The following is a 6,596-nucleotide window of genomic DNA, read 5'->3' as shown; positions in this document are numbered from 1 at the left end:
ATTCTTTCATCATTAAAAGAGTGGAAACATCCTTAAATAAAAAAAATTATCTTTCGTTGAGTCACCTCCTCCCACTAGTGAACGCTGGACTGGTCCCTAGCTGGAGCTGGTGATAGGAGACCACAATACTCAAGCCCTTTCACCCAGGACCACGCGTTTTAATAGATGAAACAGCCTGAGTAGTAATCATTTTCAAGGAGTTCCTTTCCTCTTCCTCTCAAGCTTTAAGTTTTCAGTGTAATTTCTTTCCAATACTGTTTTGTTTTTGTTTTTCTTTTTAGCTGCCAGAAAATCCAAGTTCTTTCTCAAAGATTAGACTATCAGCCAGTGATTTTCCTTTTTTGAAAGGACAAGCTTTCAAACAAAGGAGGTGCCTTGCAGGTAAAACAAGATTTCTTAAAGCACTGGATCCCAAGGCCTAGGTATTTACAAACTTCATAAAGCTAAGCAAGCTTGTAAACTGTTTTACCACAGATGTTAGTGCTAATTTCAATCTTTCTTCTTGCAAAAATAAAAAAGAGAGAGAGAAAAGAAAAAAATCTTCTTATGCCTCCCTGCCTCCTCCCAAGAAAAAGCAATGCTATCAATAGCAAGTTTCTCTAATTTAAAATGCAATGGATTTCTTTACCATTTACATACTAGAAAAACTCTGAAAATATTTTGCATCAAATAAATTGACTAATCTTCATATTTACACTCCACTGATTCAGCTCTTGATTATTTTCATCAGTTTAAATTGTGTAGTAAAATCTAACAAAAGTGAAAAAATGTGGGCAATTTAGAACCTCCTCAATATTTTCCCATGTATTTATTGCAACCACAAAAATGTTAAAGGATTTTTTCTTTCGTATCAGGAAGCACATGTTATTAAATTAATACATATCAAAAGACATTCTCTCTCCACTGTTTATTGCCTTGCCTGGAGTAGATTTGGAAGAGAACCATGGAGCATTAAGAAAAAATTAAAGAGGAAACATGGTATTCTTGCCAATTTCCTTTGCCCACTTCTAACAGAAGATGGTTCATCCAAAGTCCTATCTCAGAAAAGCAGAGCTGTCTGCTTCAGTGGAGTCTTACAACCCATGACTCCTTTGATATGATTCATGATTTTTTCTCCAGTCCCTGTCAGCATCCTTGGTCTCCATTGCCCCATCCCAGTCACAAAGCCATCCCTTATCTTTCCATCTGAGTATTATTTTTTGCCTCCCTCTCCTAAAACGAACCTAAGACTCATACAATGCAAACCATTCACTCCTACTTAGCCAACTTTCTCTGAACTATTTTGCATGGTAACTTGAACTTCCAGCTCCAAATCTCTCCCTTAATCTCATCTCTTTCCCCCTTCGCAAGATCTATCCTTTCACCAACAACACTCCTTTCTCAGACAGACTCTCTCTCATAGGCCCATAACTGCCTCAGACACTCAGTTTCAAACTTGAGTAACTCATTTCCATTTCCATCCCTGACAGAACTTTCTCATTCTTCAAGCCCTCCCATTTCTTGAAAGATTGCAAGAACCTCATGGCTGTCTGCTTTTTACCCGTTTATTCCCAAGTCCTACTTGTGCATCCTTTCAGCCCCTTAGGACTAGGGCCATAGCTCTGTCCTGCTGTGATTTCCTCCAAGCCAAAATATGTAGTTTAAGTTCAGTTCAGTTCAGTCGCTCAGTCTTGTCTGACTCTTTGCGACCCCAAGGACTGTAGCACGCCAGGCCTCCCTGTCCATCACCAACTCCCAGAGTTCACTCAAATTCATGTCCATTGAGTCGGTGATGCCATCCAACCACCTCATCCTCTGCTGTCCCCTTCTCCTCCCACCCTCAATCTTTCCCAGCATCAGGGTCTTTTCTAATGAGTCGACTCTTTACATCAGGTGGCTAAAGTATTGCAGCTTCAGCTTCAGCATCAGTGCTTCCATTGAATGTTCAGGACTGGTTGGATGGACTTTAGGATGGACTGGTTGGATCTCCTTGCAGTCCAAGGGACTCTCAAGAGTCTTCTCCAACACCAAAGTTCAAAAGCATCAATTCTTTTGTGCTCAGCTTTCTTTATAGTCCAACTCTCACATCCATACATGACTACTGGAATAACCATAGTTTTGACTAGACAGACCTTTGTTGGCAAATTCTTTAAAGACAAGATTGTCATCGTTGTTCAGTCACTCAGTCATGTCCAACTCTTTGTGACTCCATGGACTACAGCACACAGGCTTCTCTGTCCTTCACCATCTCCCAGTGCTTGCTTAAACTCTTGTCCATTAAGTCAGTGATGCCATCCAAGAGTCTCCGCCATCCTCTGTCATCCCCTTCTCCTACTGCCTTCAATCTTTTCCAGCATCAGGGTCTTTTCTAATGAGTCAAGTCTTCGCATCAGGTGGCCAAACTATTGGAGCTTCAGCTTCAGCATCAGTCCTTCCAATGCATATTCAGAGTTGATCCCCTTTAGGATTGACTGGTTTGATCTCCTTGCAGTCCAAGGGACTCTCAAGAGTCTTCTCAAACACCACAGTTCAAAAGCATCAATTATTTGGTGCTCAGCTTTCTTTATAGTCCAACTCTCACATCCATACATGCCTACTGGAAAAACTATATCTTTGACTGTACATATTTTGGCAAAGTAATGTCTCTGTTTTTTAATATGCTGTCTAGGTTTTTCATAGGTTTTCTTCCAAGGAACAAGTGTTTTTTAATTTCATGGCTGCAGTCACCATTGGCAGTGATTTTGGAGCCCAAGAAAATAAACTCTGTCACTGTTTGCAGATACAAATTATAGTTGTGTGAAGTCTGGAACAGACCATCATGATAAAAATTATATTGAAGTTGGAGTCACAGGACATTGGTGCATAAAGGACTGGTTTGCGTTTGCTGTTTGAACGTCAAAGGAGTTACCTAACTTTCTTGAATGTTCTCAGATTGTCTACAGATAAAAAGACTTCAGTCTCCATCTGTTCCATCTCCCATGGATCACAGAAAAGAGGGCTGGGACTACTTTTCCCAGCATCCCTTTCTCAGTGTGGTTTCCAGTTTCTATCCCACAAAGACAGGTAAACATAGTTCATTGCTTGAGTATAGTGTTTGGGATTGTTAGATTGGATTTTGAGGCCAGTGTACACAAGAGGTGCTTGCCTTATGTATGGTAGTATATTCTGAACTCTCATTAAGAGGAATCCGTCAGACAGTAGGCATGACAAGTGAGCACTGATGTCAGGTTTACAGCTATTTTTAGGTAGGATGAAGGGGATCAATTGACTGCCACTTTAAAGACAGAAGGGGTCATATAACAAGTAGTGTTCAGGGTACATGGATGGAAGTGACACATAAAACAAGATCCAGTAGACATTTGCTTTTTTCCTACCACAACCAGAAATGCTCTAGATAGTGGAGTCAAGACTGAGTGAAAATGGGAACTCACTGATGATGCAGGATGAATGAGCAACATTTTTTTGTTGTTTTAAGTGCTTTTCCAGCTTTATTAAGGTATAATTCATTAATAAAAGTGATGTATCTTTAGTGTATGCAACATGATTATTGACATAATCAAGTTAATTAACACATTCATCGCTCCACATAGCCACTTACTTGCACATGTGTGTGTGAAGGGTAAGAATACTTAAGACCTATTCTTTTAGCAAATTTAAAATATGTAATACAATAGTATTAACTATAGTCACTATGCTATACATTAGAGGCCCAGAGTATATCTTATAGTTGAAAATTTACCCCTTTTGACCAAAGTATCCCCATTTCCACCACCCACTAGCCCCTGAAACCATTGGATTCTAATCATTTAACATTCCCCAGCCCTGTCAAAGAATATGCTTTTATATGGAAGAATATAAGAGAAATTTGGCACTCATGACAACTAGTCAAAATTGAAGGTAGGATAACATGCTGAGAGCCATTAAATAAAATTAAGTCTGCACATTGAAAGGTAGTTCAGTCACACAGTTGTGTCTGACTCTTTGCAGCCCACAGACTGCAGCACGCCAGTCTTCCCTGTCCTTCACCAACTCCTGGAGCTTGCTCAAACTCATGTCCATCTAGTCAGTGATGCCATCCAACCATCTCATTCTCTGTCATCCCCTTCTCATCCTGCCTTCAATCTTGTCCAGCATCAGGGTCGTTTCAAATGAGTCAGTTCTTCGCTTCTTCAGCTTCAGCATCTGTCCTTCCAATGAATATTCAGGACTGATTTCCTTTAGGATTGACTGGTTTGATCTCCTTGCCTTCCAAGGGACTCTCAAGAGTCTCCTGCAACAATACTGTTCAAAAACATCAATTCTTTGGCACTCAGCTTTCATTATGGTCCAACTCTCACATCCACACATGATTACTGGAAAAACCATAGCTTTGACTAGACAGAACTTTGAAAGGAAAGTAATATCTCTGCGTTTTAATATGCTGCCTAGGTTGATCATAGCTTTTCTTCCAAGGAGCAAGCATCTTTTAATTTCATGGCTTCAGTCACCATCTGCAGTGATTTTTAAGCCCAAGAATATAAAGTCTCTCATTGTTTCCATTGTTTCTCCATCTATTTGCCATGAACTGATGGGCCCGGATGGCATGACCTTAGTTTTTTTGAATGTTGAGTTTTAAGTCAGCGTTTCACTCTCCTCTTTCACTTTCATCAAGAGGCTCTTCAGTTCCTCTTCACTTTCTGCCATGAGGGTGGTGTCATCTGCATATCTGAGGTTATTGATATTTCTCCTGGCAATCTTGATTCCAGCTTGTAGTTTATCCAGCCTGGCATTTCTCATGATGTACTCTGGATATAATTTAAATAAGCAGGGTGACAATATACAGCCTTAACGTACTCCTTTCCCAATTTGGAACAAGTCTGTTGTTTCAAGTCCAGTTCAAACTGTTGCTTCTTGACCTGTATACACATTTCTCAGGAGGCAGGTAAGGCAGTCTGGTAGTTAAATCTCTTTAAGAATTTTCCACAGTTTATTGTGATCCACACAATGGCTTTGGCATAGTCAATAAAGCAGAAGTAGATGATGTTTTTCTGGAACTCTCTTGCTTTTTCTATGATCCAGTGGATGTTGGCAATTTGATCTCTGATTCCTCTGCCCTTTCTAAATCTAGCTTGAACATCTGAAAGTTCTCAGTTCACATACTGTTGAAGCCTGGCTTGGAGAATTTTGAGCATTACTTTGTTAGTGTGTGAGATGAGTGCAATTGTGCAGTAGTTTGAACTTTCTTTGGCACTGCCTTTCTTAGGGATTGGAATGAAAACTGATCTTTTCCAGTCCTGTGTCCACTGCTGAGTTTTCCAAATTTGCTGGCATATTGAGTGCAGCACTTTCACAGCATCATCTTTTAGGATTTGACATTGTTCAGCTGGAATTCTATCATCTCCACTAGCTTTGTTCATAGTGATGTTTCCTAAGGCCCACTTAACTTCACATTCCTGGATGTTGGCTCTAGGTGAGTGATCACACCATCGTAATTATCTGGGTCATTAAAATCTTTTTGTATAGTTCTTCTGTGTGATCTTACCCCTTTTTCTTAATATCTTCTGCTTCTGTTAGGTCCATACCATTTCTGTCCTTTATTGTGCCCATCTTTGCTTGAAATGTTCCCTTGGTATCTCTAATTTTCTTGAAGAGATCTCTAGTCTTTCCCATTCTATTTTTTTTTCCTCTATTTCTTTGCATTGATCACTGAGGAAGGCTTTCTTATCTCTGCTTGCTATTTTTTTGGAAGGTTGAAAGGTAAGACAACACTAGATCTTTTTACAAATAGCTCCCCAAGTGAGCAACCTGGATTATAACTTGAAGCAAGGAAATGAGACCATTCCTTTCCTGAGAAATACATCACCTAAGAAAATAGCCAATTCAGACTTTCCAATAGGGAAATTCATCAGTGGGCACAGTTTACAAAAATATTGTCACATCCTCACTCTTAAATATTTGTTTAATTATTTTAGAAACAGAAACAATTCATGGAGCAGAAAAGAACTTTCATGAAAAAAAAAAATGGTGGAGTTTCACAGAAAGATACTTAGAAGAGGAGGCCATAAAAATAATGGAAACATTTAGCAACAACAAAAAATAGTTCTGGAAATTAAAATATGAAAGCAGAAACAAACATCTGAAGAGTTACAGATAAAGTTTAAGAGAAAATTATTTGTTATTGAGAATTATCTAGCCAACTTAATTCTCATTAAAGAATGGATCTAATAGCAATTAACAATTGGTAGAACAGCGAATATGCCAGTAATCCAGTATGATCACTGGAGAGTGAAAGAGGATGATGATACTGTGTTTTGTGTGATTATGTGTGTACACATGACAAAACGAGTGTGATGAAGAGATGAAGAAGTCAGATGCAGCATGATGAAGAAACTGAAGCTTTGCAAAATTAAATGCCCAAGATGATACCACAGACCTGCCGTAAAATGCACAAATAATTTGCCTGAAGTTGCTTCTAGTTCACCTCCACTTGTTCTCCAAAATGAGTGATTTATATAGAACTTACCTATTTTGATAAATAACACAGGGAACTCTATTCAATATTCTCTGATAACCTATATGAGAAAAGAATCTAAAAAGAGAATAAATATATGTATATGTATAACTGAATCACTTTATTA

The sequence above is a fragment of the Bos grunniens genome, chromosome 1 (genome assembly GCF_055505025.1).
Source record: "Bos grunniens cultivar Pamir isolate PY7600 chromosome 1, Bosgru_T2T1.0, whole genome shotgun sequence".
Classification (NCBI taxonomy): domain Eukaryota; kingdom Metazoa; phylum Chordata; class Mammalia; order Artiodactyla; family Bovidae; genus Bos; species Bos grunniens.
Note: the sequence above shows the minus strand (reverse complement) of the source record.